General features: G+C 44.7%; 1 protein-coding gene across 3 annotated transcripts in view; it reads right to left on the reverse strand.

Annotated features, from left to right (window-relative positions):
• Window positions 1-17967, reverse strand: part of PTPRN2 (protein tyrosine phosphatase receptor type N2) — an 809200-nt gene that overhangs the window by 740409 nt on the left and 50824 nt on the right. The window lies entirely within an intron of this gene.

Raw genomic sequence — 17967 nt, forward strand, 5'->3', positions numbered from 1 at the left:
CACTATATTGAATAAAGTGGTGAGAGTGGACATTCTCGTCTTGTTCCTGACCTTGGGGGATAAGCTCTCAGTTTTTCACCATTGAGTATGATGTTAGCTGTGTGTTTTTCACAGATGGCCTTTATTATGTTGAGGTATGTTCCCTCTGGATCTACTTCATTAAGGGTTTTTATCATGAATGGATGTTGTACTTTGTCAAATGCTTTTTCTGCATCTATTTAAATGATCATATGATTTTTATCCTTTCTCTTGTTGATGGGAAGTACCACATTGATTGTTTTTCAAGTATTAAAACCACCCTGCAACCCAGAAGTAAATCCCACTTGATCGTGGTGAATGATCTTTTTACTGTATTGCTGGACTTGGTTTGCTAATATTTAGTCAAGGATTTTTGCATCTATGTTCATCAGAGATATTGGTGGCCTACAGTTCTCTTTTTTGTGGTGTCTTTATTGGGTTTTGGTATCAGGGTAATGCTGGTTTCATAAAATGAATTTGGAAGTTTTCCTTCTTCTTGTAATTTTTAGTATAGTTTGAGAAGAATAAGTATTACCTTTTCTTTAAATGTTTGACAGAATTCACCTGTGAAGCCATCTGGTCTTGGACTTTGGTTTTTTGGGAGTTTTTAATTACTAATTCAGTTTCATTGCCGGTAATTAGTCTGTTCAAATTTTTTATGTCTTCCTGCTTCAGTTTTGGTACGTTATATGATTCTAGGAGTTTATCCATTTCTTCTACGTTGTGCAATTTGTTGCACATAATTTTTCATAATATTATCTTACAATCCTTCATATTTCTGCAATGTCGATTGCTACTTCTCCTCTCTCATTTCTGATTTTGAGTCCTCTCTTATTTATTTACTTATTTACTTATTTATTTATTTAGATGAGTCTGGCTAGAGGTTTATCAATTTTCCTGATCTTTTCAAAGAACCAGCTCCTGGTTTCATTGATCTGTTCTATTGGTTTTGAGGTTTCTATTTCATTCATTTCTGCTCTACTCTTTTATTATTTTCTTCCCTCTGCTGGTTTTGGGTTTTGTTTGTTCTTTTTCTAGCTCCTTTAGGTATAAGGTCATCTTATTAATACAAGATTTTTCTTGCTTCTTGAGGTAGGCCTGTATTGCTAAAAACTTTTCTCTTAGAACAGCTTTTGCTGCATCTCAAAGATTTTGGACCATTGTGTTTTCATTTTCATTTGTCTCCATGTATATTTTTATTTTCTATTTGATTTCTTGGTTGACCCATTCATTATTTAGTAGGTGTTATTTAACCTCCATGTATTTGTGGTCTTTCCAGATTTTTTCTTGTGGTCGATTTCTAGTTTCATAGTGGTATGGTCAGAAAAGATGCATGGTATGACTTTGGTCTTTTTTAATTTGTTGACCCTTGTTTTATGGCCTAACATGTGGTCTATTCTGGAGAATGTTCCATGTGCACTTGAAAAGAATGTGTATTCTACTGATTGAGAATGGAATGTTCTGAATATAACTATTTTTTTTCTGAATATAACTATTAAGTCAATCTGGTCCAGTGTGCCATTCAAAGGCACTGTTTCCTTGTTGATTTTCTGTTTGGATGATCTTTCCATTTATCTAACTGGGTGTTAAACTTCCCTACAACTATTGTATTACTATGGATTATTTCCTTTTTGTCTGTTATTAGCTGCTTTTGTATTTGGGTGCTCTCATGTTGGGTGCATAAATATTTACAATTGTTGTATCTTCCTGTTGGACTATTCCCTTAGGATTATATAGTATCCTTTTTTCCTTTTGTTAACTCTCTGTTTTAAAGTCTATTTTATTCAATATAAGTATTGCTACCCCAGCTTTCTTTTCAATTCCATTTGCATGATAAATGCTTTCCATCCCTTCACTTTCAACCTCCAGGTGTCTTTAGGTCTGAAATGAGTGTGTTGTGGGCAGCATAGAGGTGGGTCTTGCTTTTTTGTCCATTCTGTCACCCTGTCTTTTGATTGGAGCATTTACATTCAAAATAATTATTGATAGGTATGTACTTATTGTCACTTTCTTACTTGTTTTATGTTTTTTGTTGTTGTTGTTTTTCTCTGCTCCTTTCTTCTCTTGCTCTCTTCACTCACAGTGTGCTGGCTTTCTTAAGGGATATACTTGGGATTGCTTTCTCTTTAATTTTTTTGATTTAAAGTTTTTGATTTGTGGTTACCATTAGGTTTATATATAACATCTTATGCATATAGCAGTCTATATTAAATTGATGGCTGCTTAAGTTTGAACTCATTCTTTACTCCTCCACACCTCACATTTTAGGTATATAATGTCATACTTTACATCCTTTTGTGAGTCCCTTGACTAATTTTTATAAGTAAACTTAATTTTACTACTTTTGTCCTTCCTACTTTTCTTATTCCACTTAAGGACTTTCCTTTCCACTCAAAGAAACCCCTTTACCATTTCTTATAAGGCTGGTTTAGTGGTCATGAATTTCCTTAACTTTTGTTTGTCTAGGAAACTCTTTATCTCTCCTTCTATTCTGAATGACAGCCTTGCTAGGTAGAGTATTCTTGGTTGCAGGGTTTTTCCTTTTGGTACTTTGCATAAATCATGCCATGCCACTCCCTTCTGGCCTCCATAGTTTCTGCTGAAAAATCAGCTGATAGCCTAATAGGGTTTCCCTTGTATGTAACTGTTTTCTCTTTCTGCTTTTAAAATTCTTTTTAATCACTATTTGCCATTTTAATTGCTATGTGCCCTGGTGTGGACCTCCTGGGGTTGATTTTGTTGGGGGCTTTCCGTACCTCCTGGACCTAGATGTCTATTTCCTTTCCCAATTAGAGAAATTTTAGCTATTACTTTTTTTTGCCCCCCTTTTCCCTCTCCTCCTTCTGGGATCCCTAAAATGCAAATATTATTATACTTGATGATGTCGTTGAGTTCCCTAAATCTATTTTCATTTTTTATTACTCGTTTTTCTCTCTTCTATTTGGCTTGACTGCTTTCTATTACTCTTGGAAGGTCACATTCCTACTTTACCCCATTTCCAGCCTAAATGTTTCTGGATTCCCACCTGTACATCTCATGCAAATTTTTTTTTTTTTTTTTTTGCCAGAGAGAGACACAGCAAGAGAGGGAACACAAGCAGAGGGAGTGGGAGAGGGAGAAGCAGGCTTCCCGCAGAGCAGGGAGCCCAATGCGAGGCTCGATCCTAGGACCCTGGGACCATGACCTGAGCCAAAGGCAGACGCTTAATGACTGAGCCACTCAGGCGCCCCCATCTCATGCAAATTTAATAAACAGATCCTTCCCATCTGTATCTGAGTCATGGCTACCTCCGTGCAGGGTACTGGAGAGCAGTAAGGCTGGTTGAGAGCTGGGGAAAGAGGGGAAAAAGGAAGGCCGGAGAAGAGGGGTGGGTCACAGGACAGAGCTCCCTCCCCCTCCCACCAGGTCAGCCTTTTCCAAAATGGAAGCATCTCTTCCGTGCCCTCCTCTCAAGAGGAGCAAACTGGGCACTGTGGTGATAAGAGAACAGAAATGACATCACGGGAACACCGAAAATTCAACCTCAAGTTTTGGAAAGAGGTCTTGCTTAGAAGTAGAAGGTGCTAGAAGTCAGTCATGTGGCCATGGACGAACTACACATTCTCTCTGCACCTGTTTACTTAAAGTAAAACCATTATTGAAGATATTTTGTATCATAAAAGCCTAGAAAATTAAGAAAATGCAGAAAATCACAAGAATAATACTAGTTAGCTCCTCATCCAAAGATAACATCCCTATTTTCAGTCATTTTGGTTTTCAGTCATTTTTCCCTGCATATTCAAAAGAACTAAGATCACACTGTACATGCAATTTTATAAACAGCACCTTTTACCTATAATGCATTGTGAACAATTCCATACTTGATATTTCTCACCACCATAAATTTTAATCACTACGAAATAATTAATTTTACACATGTACATCAACTATTTAACCAACGCCCCCTCGAAGTAACCTTACATGGTTTCTAATTTTCCCCATTAAAAATAATGCTATAATCAGCAGTCCTGATTGTTAGGCCTTGGGGATATCTCCGATTTCTTTCCCCTCAGAATAAATTCTTACAAAAAGAGCTCCAGGGGCACCTGGCTGGCTCAGTGGGTAAAACATATGACTCTTGATCTCAGGGTTGTGGGTTTGAACCCCACATTGGGTACAGAAATTACTTAAAAATAAAATCTAAAGAAAAAAAAAAACACCTCCAGATTTTTTAAGGTGTTATGTGTTAAGATTTTAGAAAGATGTTTACAAATCGCCTCTCACCAACATATGAGTGTGCCTTGAAACCTCAGCTTCTGAATTTGTTAAAGGATTAAATATCACCTTTCCTTACTTCAAAGGAACAGTGGGAGAACCCAGAGACATAACAGGGGTTGAAACATAAAATGAGGCATGCAGGAAGAGAGTTACTGTTTTATGTCACTCTGGGACACTGCCCTCCTCTTTTGTCTCCCTACATCACTGGGGCATGAATCTGAAACATCAGTAGTCAAAAAATATATAAATAAAGTAAAATAAGCTCAAAAGGCACTTCTGGCAGAATGAAGCCTCCAGACAAGGCCACGTTTTGGGATCTCTAATGCAATTTAACACACATCCTGAACCGCCAAGATGGATTAAAAGCTTTGCCTTTAGGCATACGCAGAATTATCTCTGCTGACCAGTTCCTAAGATGTGTTCTCTCTCAATGTGACAACTATGTATATGCAATGGTACACCTCAGGGATGTCCAAGTCATCCTGTTTGCTGCAAGGGGCTGTCCACAGTCTTATGAAATTATAATCATCAAAAGATAAAATCCTAAGCTTTTTAAAAAACAAAAGCACACTTAATTTGAAAGTGTGTATTCCTGCATCTGCCTCTGGCTTAGATGATTTCATTCCAAATGGGGCAGGGAGATCAAGAAAAGGGGAGCCAGAGAACAGAGTAGAAAGGGAAGGAGAAGCTAGGAGAGCAGGAGAGTGCCCCTGGCAACCCTGAAACCCTCCCTAACCTCCAAGCCCCAGTGATTTCACCTGTAAATGTGCACAAAATATGGCAGGGCCCTGGGATGTTAAGGGTGGTGCTGAATAACACTGACACATGGGTGGCATCCAATAAACCGCAGCTACAACTATTACATGTGTCCTAAGCTGCCTTAGGGACAACAGAGAAATCAAGGACAGATGCATCCCTATGCACGGGGACGAGGCGGTGAATCGGGTCTGCAGAGGGCCAGCAGAGATAGATACGGGCTGTTATGAGGTGTCCATCAACAGACGAGTGAATATAGAGGATGTAGTGTATATATGCGATGGAATATCACTCAGCCAACAGAAAGGATGAATACCTATCATTTACATCGACATGGATGGAACTGGAGGGAATTATGCTGAGCGAAATAAGTCAATCAGAGAAAGACAATTATCATGTGGTTTCACTCATATGTGGAACATAAGAAACAGCACAGAGGATCATAGGGGAAGGGAGGGAAAACTGAATGGGAAGGCATCAGAGAACGACAAAAACCATGAGAGACTCTTAACTCTAGGAAACAAACCGAGGGTTCCGGGAGGGGTTGTGGGTGGGGGGATGGGGTGACTGGGGGATGGGCATTAAGGAGGGCACGTGACGTGGTGAGCACCGGGTGTTATACGCAACTGATGAATTACTGAACACTACATCAGAAACAAATGATGTACTATAAGCTGGCTAATTGAATTTAAATTTAAAAAAAGAAAAATAAATAAATAAACTATAGCAATCAACAACAACAACAAAAAGATACAGGCTGTGAGGTCACTGACCCAACTCTGTCCCCCTTCACAGCAATTACCAGGTCTAAAAGCAGTATGTGTCTTGTGTGTTGCTCACCTTCTCCTCTTCAAATGGAAGTTCCATGAAAGCCTGACATACTGGAAGAGGTCACCACATATGTGACAATAAGGAGGAGCTGCACTAGGGTGGCAATGAGGACAATGGACGTAGTAGGTGCTGTGAATGACCTGCTTCTTGACCCAGCTTCCAGCCACACCTTCTGAGCAGGCCCCAGCCCTAGATTCCAGCTCCACTACTTGACTTGCTTTGGCACCACAATGAGGTTGAGTGGGGGAATGCCAATTCTGAGCCCAGGCCACAAAAGCCTGCTGTATTTTCACATTCCCCCTCTCTCCTCTGTCATCACCATCGGAAGGACATGCCTGCACCAGCCTGTGGGTGCCAGGAAGGGGAGGAGAGATATGTGGGCAGACACCCAGGTAGGCACAGCCTAAAGCAGCTGAGACCCCAAAGAAATAATAAAGAATTATTGCTTTAAGTCTTGGGGTGCTTTGGGGCGCCTGGGTGGCTCAGTCGTTAAGCGTCTGCCTTTGGCTCGGGTCATGGTCCCGGGGTCCTGGGATCGAGCCCCGCATCGGGCTCCCTGCTCCGCGGGAAGCCTGCTTCTCCCTCTCCCACTCCCCCTGCTCGTGTTCCTGCTCTCGCTGTGTCTCTCTGTCAAATAAATAAATAAAATCTTAAAAAAAAAAAGTCTTGCGGCGCTTTGTTCTGTACTATTCACTAACTGTTACAAGGGACTCCCACTCTGATAGGCAGGTATAACAGAAAACTCTAGCACAGCTGACTGAGGGACATCACAAAGTGACCTGGAAGAAGCAGGCATGGAAAGGCAGGGAGTGGGGGATGGACTAGCTCTGGAGAGAGACAGGCATTCCAGGGAGACCCCACACGACAGACACACCCTATGGGGAAGGGTTGGCATGCACGGGGCTCAGGACTGTGCAGGGGACACCCACAATGGACAGAAGCAGGAAGCCAAGCCACACCACTGTTCACAAGCTTTGGAGGAGGGGTTTGGGCAATGCACCTACACCCCGTCAGAGAAGATACACCTGGCAGCTGGTATGTACGGCTGGTCAGAAGGAGGGCAGCAGAGAACAAGGGCACTGTCTGGGCCAGAAGGAAGGAGGAAGATGCTGGGGTCCAGGTGATGGTGTGGTTCTGACTCAGCAACAGAAGGACCCAGGAGGTGAAGGGAAAGAGGAGAGCCTGGAGGAGCAGGCGGTGAGGGCCTAGCTCAGTTCGGGTAAAGGACCAGGACACGGAGGAGGTGATGCCATGCACACTGGGAAAGCATGAGCTCCAGAAGAGGTGGGACAAGGTGTGGACTGTGGAGATAAGAACTGGTGCTGGGGCGGGCGTGGGTGAAGTCTGTAAAGGCGAGAAGGTGAGGGGAAGGAGAGACGGGGGTCCAGGAGAGCGAGTGACTGCGGTGGGAGGAGGTCACAAGCGCTCCCACAGCAGAAGCTGCAAGCAAACGGTCAAGAGAAGGCCTTTCCCTCCGTGACCTTGTCCAGGGCTGGTTAACACTGTCTTCGGTAAAAGCCTGCAGCAATGTGCCTTTATGACCTTCTTTGTCAAAGCTGTTGGATCCTGGGGTGCAGGTCCAAGGACTCTTCCTCCTGGCAAGGAAACGGGACAGTGTCGACGTGCACGTCCTGAATCTCCCCGTGGAAACTTGCACACCGCACAGGAGGGCACAACCGCATCGTTGGGAGTCAACTCTGTGACTCACTTCAGGCTAATGCGGAACTTAACATCCAACCCCATTTCTGCTCTCTATCAACCAGAGTCACAATAACAAGGCAGAACCAGAGTTCAGGACAAGTGCGGAAAGCAGGACCGCAACAGCACGTGTGGGAGTCAAGGCTCCAGATTTATTCTCCTTCTTTCTAGTCTCCACAGCTTCACTTACACCTATATTCTGGGTTGTGCTGGCAAACACACTACAGGAGAAGGTGAAACGTCAGCCTGTATCAGAAGGCAGGGCTGACGACTGGACAGCATGCAGCAAAGACCCTGTGATGAGCCCCTTCCTTTGTCTGGGGTTGGCAGGTGGGCCCAAGGCCCTGGGTGGCCACACAGCGAGAACTGAAGGCGGCTAGCAGAGTTGTCTACAGGTTTGCACAGGAGAAACATGGTGACGTGCAACGCTCTTTGCTCCATGCCTAGTGGGGTGCTCTGGGCAATTCCATGCACCTTAAACATAATTCCACTCAGGAAGCACTTGTTCACAGTCTTCTACAGACAAACACAAGTGAAATACAGTATTTCGGGGCGCCTGGGTGGCTCAGTCGTTAGGCGTCTGCCTTCAGCTCGGGTCATGATCCCAGAGTCCTGGGATCGAGCCCTGCATCGGGCTCCCTGCTCCGCGGGAAGCCTGCTTCTCCCTCTCCCACTCCCCCTGTTTGTGTTCCCTCTCTCACTGTGTCTCTCTCTGTCAAATAAATAAAATCTCTGAAAAAAAAACAATATTTCATTCCCCAGAAGTCTCCAAGGAGAGAATATTTTCACTTAAATTAGTAACAACCTACTGATAATATTTCAAGGTTCCCATTTCCCCAAGTTTCAAGAACATGCTAATAAACTTGCTTTGTTTTGTGCATGCTAAGAGACATATCTCTGGGCCTGGTTCTCTGAGGGAACACTTGATATATTTTCAATTTTATAACTGCATTTTTAGCTTTTTCCTCTGGGGTCTCCTGCAGCCCCAGTGACAAAGAATAACTTAGATGTCTGGAGTGCTCTGAGGAAATTTTATTTCACTTACTCAACCCACGGCAGGTGTTCAACAGAGTATGTAAATGAGCAAGCTAATAAATTCTCAAATTATCACCCCATAAAAGCCTGATTTACCTCAAGCTCTTTCCCTCCCTCCCTCTCTCTCTGATTCTAACAAATTCAGGATAAGGCTGTTTTATCTTTTGCAAGATTTCATTAAAAACGGTTCTTCAGGGCGCATGGGTGGCTCAGTCATTAAGCGTCTGCCTTCAGCTCAGGTCATGGTCCCGTGGTCCTGGGATCGAGCCCCGCATCAGGCTCCCTGCTCCGCGGGAAGCCTGCTTCTCCCTCTCCCACTCCCCCTGCTTGTGTTCCCTCTCTCGCTGTGTCTCTCTCTGTCAAATAAATAAATAAATAAAATCCTAAAAAAAAAAGTTCTTCCCTTCTTTGCCATCCATTGTAACTTGTGCTAGACCTCCCAGGTTCTCTTGTTTTGTATGGAAATAGTAAAGACATCAGAAATTCTCCCACTTGATGAAAACTACTAGAACACTAGAATGGAAGAGAAAGAACCATGGTCTTTAAAAAATGAAGAGGAGAAGGGACAGAAGGAGAAAGAATTACGGGCAGATCAGATGTGAGAACGACAGAAAGGATACAAAGCACACTGTGATGGACTGGGACAGGATTGTTTTCAGAGACAATTACTTAGTAAGAAAGGTGACAAGACACGTTCCCGTGAGCAGATCCAGGGAGAACCAAGACATGTCAGCTGCCTCACGACATCTCCCACAACGAGCTTCCCCTCCCATGAGTGAGACTGTAAGTGGTGTACAAAGACTCTCACCCAAGCAACACAACTGCAACTAATAGGCAATTTTGAATTTATTTTTCTCAAGTCAAAAGGTTGAAACAGTTGGCCAGGACTTGGGGATGGCAGAAAATGGCAGGTTAATTTTCCTTCTGATATTCAGGGCTCTGTATCCTTTCCTCATAGGTGCAATCACTGCAGAACCTCCGCCCCAGCTTCCCTCGCACACTTTCCCTCCTCCTTCCCCACCACCCAAACATACGGAGGCAGCTGGCTACAATCTCTCACCACTCCCAGGTGTAGACCCCATCCTGCAGCCTGTCCCAGGGCCTACATGGAACAGCATGGCCTGGTAATCCCATTTAAATAATGAGACAGAGGTCACATACTGAGATGTGAACACAAGAGAACATCAGTTTATGTAGAAGGTGGGAGGTGAGCGACAACACACCAATCACGAAGTGCTCTGTCCCTCCAGTTCCTCTAAACCATGCACACCTTGCAGCCACATAAAAGGACACCATCCAAACAGGTCCAGTGCCATTTTCCCTTGGACATACCTCAACAGACACTCTGTGGGCCTCACGTAAGAAAAAGAAACCCTTGTACAGGCAAATCTAATGCACAGCATTGCCCTGCAAATAACATGCAAATAACACCCATGGGCTTCCAGTTCAGCGTGGTGTCTCTGCAGCCTCCTGAGGATCAGCACAAACATAGTGGGCAGGAGTACATTCATCGGGTCCCTGGGTGGAACAGGGCTGTTATCACAGTATTTGAAATAAGTCACTTTTTAAAAAAAATATTTTATTTATTTATTTGACATAGAGAGACAGTGAGAGAGGGAACACAAGCAGGGGGAGTGGGAGAGGGAGAAGCAGGCTTCCTGCTGAGCAGGGAGCCCCACGCGGGGCTCAATCCCAGGACCCTGGGATCATGACCTGAGCTGAAGGCAGACACATAATGACTGAGCCACCCAGGCACCCCTGAAATAAGCCATTCTTAAATGAAGAGTGCTAAGTGAAAGAAACCAATCAGAAAACTCTGGAAAAGGCAACAACATAATAAAAAGATCACTGGTTGCTAAGGGTCCAAGGAGAAGGGAGGGAGGTGAAGCACAAAGTTTTTTAAGGCAGGAAAACTTCTCAGTATGTTGCTGTAACTGTGGATACTTGAGTCTAAGAGTCTGTTGAAACCCAGCAAACTTCGCAGCACAAAGATGAATCTTAGTGAATGCAAATTAACAACAACAACAAAAAAATCAACAGGGAGGCAGGGGACCCCAGGAAGGAATGAAGAGTATGATGAGAGAATCCAACTGTGCTGGAAATGTGGGAAACCCTGTCAATGAAGTGCTTGGAGAAGGCTGCTGACTTCAGTCACTTTGGAAATGAGGAGGGCCTGTTCAAAAGGAAGTGCACAGAAGCCCGGTGTTCTAGTTGATAAAGCTGCTGCCCGAGGACTACAGACTAACAGTTCTGACACTGCTAACTATTCATATATTCTGAAATCCAACAATTATGTAAACAGGGGTGGATGGCGGGAACCAGTGTCCTCATTGTTGGAGTAGAACCAGAATCAAGAGGCATAGACTGGGATTGTCCCTGTGATGACAGAATGGAGTTGAAGGCAGTACAAGCTTATCTTTAGCTTGACAGAGATACTACGAATTACAGAGAGAAATGTTTATAAGCATGCATACGTTCACACATATCTCTCACTGCTCTGTCAGCTAAGATATTCTGGAAGCAATGACTCCACAGCAGCAGTGAGCACGCCTAGCACTCAGTTTCCAATACCATTTCAAATAAAAGAACCAAGACTTCTTGGAGAAATAGCAAATTCCAGCATGGGACAGGAAACACACCAGATGAGCCTAAAGTACCTTGTAGTGTCAGGAAGTGAAGAAGTGCTGAAAAAAAAATCCAAAATGATGGGAGTATTCAGAGACATACAAACCAACTAAAAGAGCTCCCAATAACCTAAGCTGGAAAAATGTGAGCAAAAAAGATAAAGTAGTATTAGAGTATAACCCAGAGTATAAAAGAAATGATTGAATAAATGGAGAAAGAGATACATCTGTGCAGAAGAATTCCAAATAATTTATGTAGATTCTCCACCCTCAAGGAGAGGGAGCATAATCCCCACTCCTTAAGTGTGGACTGTGCATAGCAAGTTCCTTCCGAAGACTACAGTGTGGAAAGGAGAAGAAAGGGTAACTTTACAGTGGAGACATCTGGCCACCACACCATAGCCAGGAGCTCAAGGTCAACATCCACAGAGATGAGTCGTGTTAACAATATGTAGCCTTAACGTGATATGATAAGAAGGGTATTTACCTCTGTGGTCTTCCTCCCTAAAACCCAAAATCCCAGTCTAATCATGAGAAAAGAATCAGATAAATCCAAATTGTGGGACATTCTGCAAAATACCTGACCAGCATTCCTCAAAACTGTAAGGTTACCACAAACAAGGGAAGTCTGAGAAATGTCTTGATCAAGAGGAGCCTAAGGAGACATGATATAATAGGGCATCCTACTTGGATTCCTGGAGCAGAAAAAGGACATTAAGTCAAAACTAAGGAAATCTGAATATAGAATTTAATTTACAGTATGTATCAATATTGATTCATTAGTTATAACAAATATACTGTACTAAAGTAAGATCTTAATAACAGGGAACAAAAGACAACTGACAGAATGGGAGAAGATATTTGCAAGATATTTGCAAATGACATAGCAAATAAAGGGCTAGTATCTAAAATCTATAAGGAACTTATCAAACTCAACACCCAAAGAACAAATGATCCAATCAAGAAATGAGCAGAAGACATGAACAGACATTTCTGCAAAGATGACATCCAAATGGCCAACAGACACATGAAAAAGTGCTCAACATCACTCGGCATCAGGGAAATCCAAATGAAAACCTCAATGAGATACCACCTCACACCAGTCAGAATGGCTAAAATTAACAAGTCAGGAAACGACAGATGTTGGCGGGGATGCGGAGAAAGGGGAACCCTCCTACACTGTTGGTGGGAATGCAAGCTGGTGCAACCACTCTGGAAAACAGTACGGAGGTTCCTCAAAGAGTTGAAAATAGAGCTGCCCTATGACCCAGCAATTGCACTACTGGGTATTTACCCCAAAGATACAAATGTAGTGATCCAAAGGGGCACATGCACATGCACAAGACCATGGCTCCCACCAGCCAAAGAACCATCTCAATAGCAAGAACCATACTCTGAAGGCCCAGAGGCTGATGCAACGTAAGAAGAATCAAGTCTACTTTCAAACTCCTCACCCATCAACATGGGAGCAGCTGTTTACATGCATTTGCTTCTTCCTCACTTAAAATTAATGAAATAATTTGAAAATATTTATGAAAAGAGAACATAAGACAACAAATCTGCTCCATCTGTTAGTTAAAAAGAAAATAGAAACAATTTCTGTAGAATTTCAAGGTTTAAAAGATATGCCATTCTAAAAATTCACCTTTCAAAATATACACTTTTTTAAAAAATAAAGAAAATGGGATCAGAAAAATACCTCACAAATGTACCGTTCATGGTTGACTTCTCCCAAGAAAATAATCCTCTACCTGCCTGAACTGTTATTGGCATGTGTGTGGTTTGGTGACCTCTCTGGACCTGCTCTCTTTCATCATGGAGTCAATGAGAAAATCATCATAAGAAAGGAGCACCATCCACACTGTATCATTTTGTTTTATTCCCATAGTACTCTGTCTAAATAATTTTTGATGAGCATTTAAAGATACAGTAGCACTAAAGATGATCGGAAAAGTGGAAATAGCAAGAGCATCACGGAGCGGGGTGAGTATGTGGGGGGAGAAAGCAGGGGATTCCAAATTTACAGAGAAGTATTTAGCACCTGTTGGTACTTTCCCTGCCAGTGATTTTAGTGTTTACAGCATGACATCTTGACATTAGAAAGAACCACTTCCCACTCGATTCAACTGCTTTCTGCACACCCCTCACTGTCTGCACACCCGGAGTCCCATGGCTGTCTTCATGCTCACCTTTCCACTGCTCAGTGAAATGTCTGGCACCTCTCCTCTCCATGGACCCCATCACCCCTTCCTTCCGGCTCTACAACTCCTCTAATCACTCCTCAACCCCTTTTCCAGTTCCCATTCCTCTGCCTTTTTTCATCGACACGCCACTGAAGTACTGATGTCTACCAGACTTGTACTGTTTTGGTTTTTTTTTAAAGAGACAAAGCACAAGTAGGCAGAGCAGCAGGCAGAGGGAGAAGCAGACTCCCCGCTGAACAGGGAGCCCAATGGGGGGCCTGATCCCAGGACCCTGGGATCATGACCTGAGCCGAAGGCAGACGCTTAACGACTGAGCCACCCAGGCGCCCCCGGACTTGTACTGTTGATTCTCTCTTGTTCTTATGTTATCTGCTCTCCCCAGTTCTCTCTCCATATCCCCAGACCTAATCTGTAATGATTCCTAAACACATTTCCAAACCCTTCCAAGAATCCCAGATGCAGAGTCCAGCTCTATGGAGCAAGTGCTTCTTACTAAGTGGTCCACGTTCACTGCCCGTCCCACCCACGGTCACACCCTTGCCCATGTCAGCTGCTCCTCTGAACGCCTCTTTGGCCTCCCCCACGTCCATCCCTACCCTCACCATCTCCAGCCTGCATGGCCTCCTGACTGGTCCTGGGCTTTAACCTGTCCACTTCCCTTCTACTTGTTCTCTCTGTGACCACAGAAACTTTCTACAATGCAAAATGAACTGCCTCCTGTGCAGACAGCCCTCCAGTGCCCTGCACACACTTCTATAAAAGCCACGGGGCCCTTCCATTCGACTCCGATGCCACCACCCACTCCCACCTTCTTCCCTAGCCTGCCCTACCTATCCACAGGGGGGCAGCGGCATCCTCCAGGCTTTGGCACACACTATTCCCAGGTTCTGCAATGCCTTCCTCCCCACTGAACCCCAGTCCTGGATGGAAGACTTCACCAACCCTCTCCCAACTCACAATTTCAGCCATTCCCATCTCTACCTCCAGGCTCTCCCACCTGCTCCTGTCCACGCGGACATCACACCGTGCTGTAATAATGGGTGTGGGAGCTGTTCCTCTATTATGTCAGAAGACTCCCAGGTGCTGGGAGTCCCCCACAACACAGGGCACAGCACAGAGCCAGAGTGAACAGACCCGAATACAAGAGGACAGATGAGTGGGTGCCACACACACTCTCTCATGAAGGGCCTGGCCAATAGCCTTCTGGCCTGTATTTAAGACTCCCAGTGATAAAGGGGCACCCTTTGCTTGGTGGTATCTGGTTCAAAGAGTAAAGGCTCTGATTCTGGAAAGGCTGCCCTTCTTTATCTTGAAGTCTCTTTCAGTTCTGTTGTCAGAAACAACAGCTATTCCCTCTGAGCTATGGTGGTCTCTGAACTCGTGAAGCCATCTCTGGCCCCACTGTGTGGCTCCCCGTCTTGGGGCCCTCACCCCCATCCCCTGCCAGGTTCGCCCAGAGGCACAACTTCCTTACTTCCCACCACCTCACTGTCCTCAGTGACCCACATAAAAGCAGGGCCCCAAATGGGCCATCTATCCCGAAGGTGGCCTGCACAGCACAGATGGCAGCAAGCCCCCAGCAGCTTGACCTGGACAAGGCAGCCTGTAGATAAAGCCCAAGCGGGACTTACTCTCTCAGCACCTCACATTTGGGCCGATACATGTACTTACTCAAATTTTCAGGTATTTTCCATTAATTCTACCTGCCTATCACCTTGTATTTGTGCTGAGCAGTCTCCACAGCCTTGGAGAAAATAGAGCAGGGCAGCAACACCTTCTTCGTAGAACACAGCCACACACAGGAAATGCCAGAATATGACCCTCTCCTTAACTCCCTACAATCACCAAGTCTTACCACCTTTTTTCTGGATCTCTTAGTCCATTCTCTCTGCCTCTCCACCACCGTCTCCCATCTGGTTGCTGCTCTGCCTCCTGACTCACTGCCCACTCAGCAGCCAGAAGCAACTTTATAAAATGCAAAAGTGGGGGTGGCTCAGTCGGTGAAGCATCTGCCTTCGGCTCGGGTCATGGTCCCAGGGTCCCAGGATCGAGCCCCGCGTCAGGGTCCCTGCTCCGCGGGAAGCCTGCTTCTCTCTCTGCCCTTCCCCCTGCTCGTGCTCTAATAAATAATCTTTAAAAAAATAAATAAAATGCAAAAGGGATTGTATCCTCTCAAGCTGGAATACCTTCAGTGGATTCTGGTTGCCTCTAGGGAGACAGTCAGGAGCTGTCTCATGGATGGTGACTCCAGGCCTAGCCAGACAGGCCTTAGTGTGCTTCACACCAAGGCTTTCACTAACCACTGCACTGGGTTACATACTGTGTTACGTTGGTGATTTTGAGGGTCTCAGATGGACCAGTCCCTCCCTGGTCTGGACGATTCCGGAACTTAGTTCTGAAAGCATTCAAGAATCCAGTGGCCGTACACTGTCCCCAAAGGAGAAGAGGGGGCTCCTTTCCCAACGCTACCGATGTTTCCCCATGGGACAGTAACTTGCCTGAGGAGAAGACACCTACAGGCCTCCTCTTGCTCGTTCCATGCAAGGCCAGCGCAGTAGCGCTCCTCAAACTAAACCACCCGCGGTCACCACATCTTCCAAGTCTACTTCTCCTTAGACCGAAAGACACACAAGTCCCAGGAAAGACATGTGCCATGGGAAAACACTGCAATGGGATGAACTTCCCTGAGGCCACATGGAACAATTTTAAAGATGCCTGGGCTGTCCCCAGCTCAACACTGACATTTCTTCTTACAAAACAACACGGCCAAGAAAGGAACACATTTCCAGCAGTGAAGCTGACCCTTCCCCTGCCCCACTAAGGAGTGCACAATGTGCAGAGGGCAAAGGGCTCCAACCCCCTAAGGAAAGGGCAGTCTGGGGTGTTCGACAAAACCCAGCCAGCCCCTTATAGAATCGGGGTGAGACAGAGGGTGGGCAGGGCAGGGAAAAGAGTGGGTTCAATTATCATGAAATACCTTTTTAGCACTGAAATTTAAAGAACCTAACAATTTACTCCTTCAAAAAATGATTGTTTATGTCAGTTTAGGTGGAATTTCTTTCCATTTGCATTACTGTTTCAATTAAAAATAGTTCATGCTCTTCAGATGGTGGTTTCCAGAGCAATCCTTCCTGGATGCTTGAAGCACGTTCTCACCTGCAGCCAGAGAGCCTTCGGGCAAAAGCCCACTGGAGCCACAGGAGCAGCAGGTCCAGCCCTGACTTCCCACCGCCCTAAACTATGCACAGCCTCTAGCTGTTTTGTGTGATGGTGATAACACCATTTAAAATAGCACTTACATTTTTTTTAAAGCTATAGCTCATTTTAGAAAACGTGTCACCAACAGAAACAAAAATACAAAGAAGCAGAGAGTGGCATAGGGTCAGAAATTCCTATTTCCTTCCTCAGCCACCAAACAACCAAGTCCCACTGGGCTCTCCTGGATCCCCACCTGGAATGAGGCTGACAGAGGAATGAACGAGACTATCTGTGGAAAGCCTATGTACACCAGAAACTGCCACACAGATCCATGATGACATCACTGCTATTTTCACTCAGAGATTTCACTCAGCTTATCAGAGAAAGACAATTCAACCAAACTCCTCTTGTCTCTCCCAGAATGGAATTCTAAGGGTCACAGCTATGATTCTATCACGTGGCTTCTCTTCATGGGAGCCACTCAGAACCACAGATGCTGAAGCCTCCAGAGTATGGGGGCTGGGATGTCCTCAGCCCACCAGGAATCTCGGTTCTGATCCTAGTGGCACCTTACCAGCTGCATGAAGCAAACGAGTCACCTAACCATCCTGGACTCTGCACTTCTCATCTGTAAATGGTATGTAATTCCTAAAGTCACATCTAGTTATAAAATTCTATGGGTTTCTGACTCTCTCAACCCCAGACAAAATTTGTCATAAACCAATGTGTACCCTCCACAGCCCAGTATGTTGAAGTCTTTATATAAGCAGAGTATTATCATCAGGTGAAAGATTCTCTGGAGCCAGAGTGTGAACTACCTGCCGGCTCAGTATCTTCCAACCAAAGAACCCACGCTCCATGTGTGATTTCTTTCCCACTGCTGACAGTTAGAAACCCAGTGGCCACTAAGCACGATCTAGACTTCAAGTTCAGGCACAGATTTCAGACACACATGAGTCATGCAGATGGAGTTCTTGCTACACTCATTAGGGTTGCCCCCTCTGTGAGGTGGCATCCAGAGGCTTCTCTCTCAATGACACTGAGGCTAAGAGTGACCCTGTTGGACTCAACCACACTGCCCTCAGGGAGAAATGGATTAACAACATTTGCCCCCTATTTCCTTCAAAGAGGAAATACAAAAATCTGACTCATTTCTTCATAAAGCTGGTTTCTGCTGAGCATCTACTTTGTCCCAAGCACTGTACTAGGATACTGACAAAGAAGGCAGGCAAGGCCCTGACCCCAGAAAGCATGGATTCTTGTGAATTAACTAAATACATCATGGTTTTAATGACAAAAAAAAAAAAAAAAAAGCATGCCTTATGCTATAACTACTGTACTAATGA

The sequence above is a fragment of the Zalophus californianus genome, chromosome 12 (genome assembly GCF_009762305.2).
Source record: "Zalophus californianus isolate mZalCal1 chromosome 12, mZalCal1.pri.v2, whole genome shotgun sequence".
NCBI lineage: Eukaryota > Metazoa > Chordata > Mammalia > Carnivora > Otariidae > Zalophus > Zalophus californianus.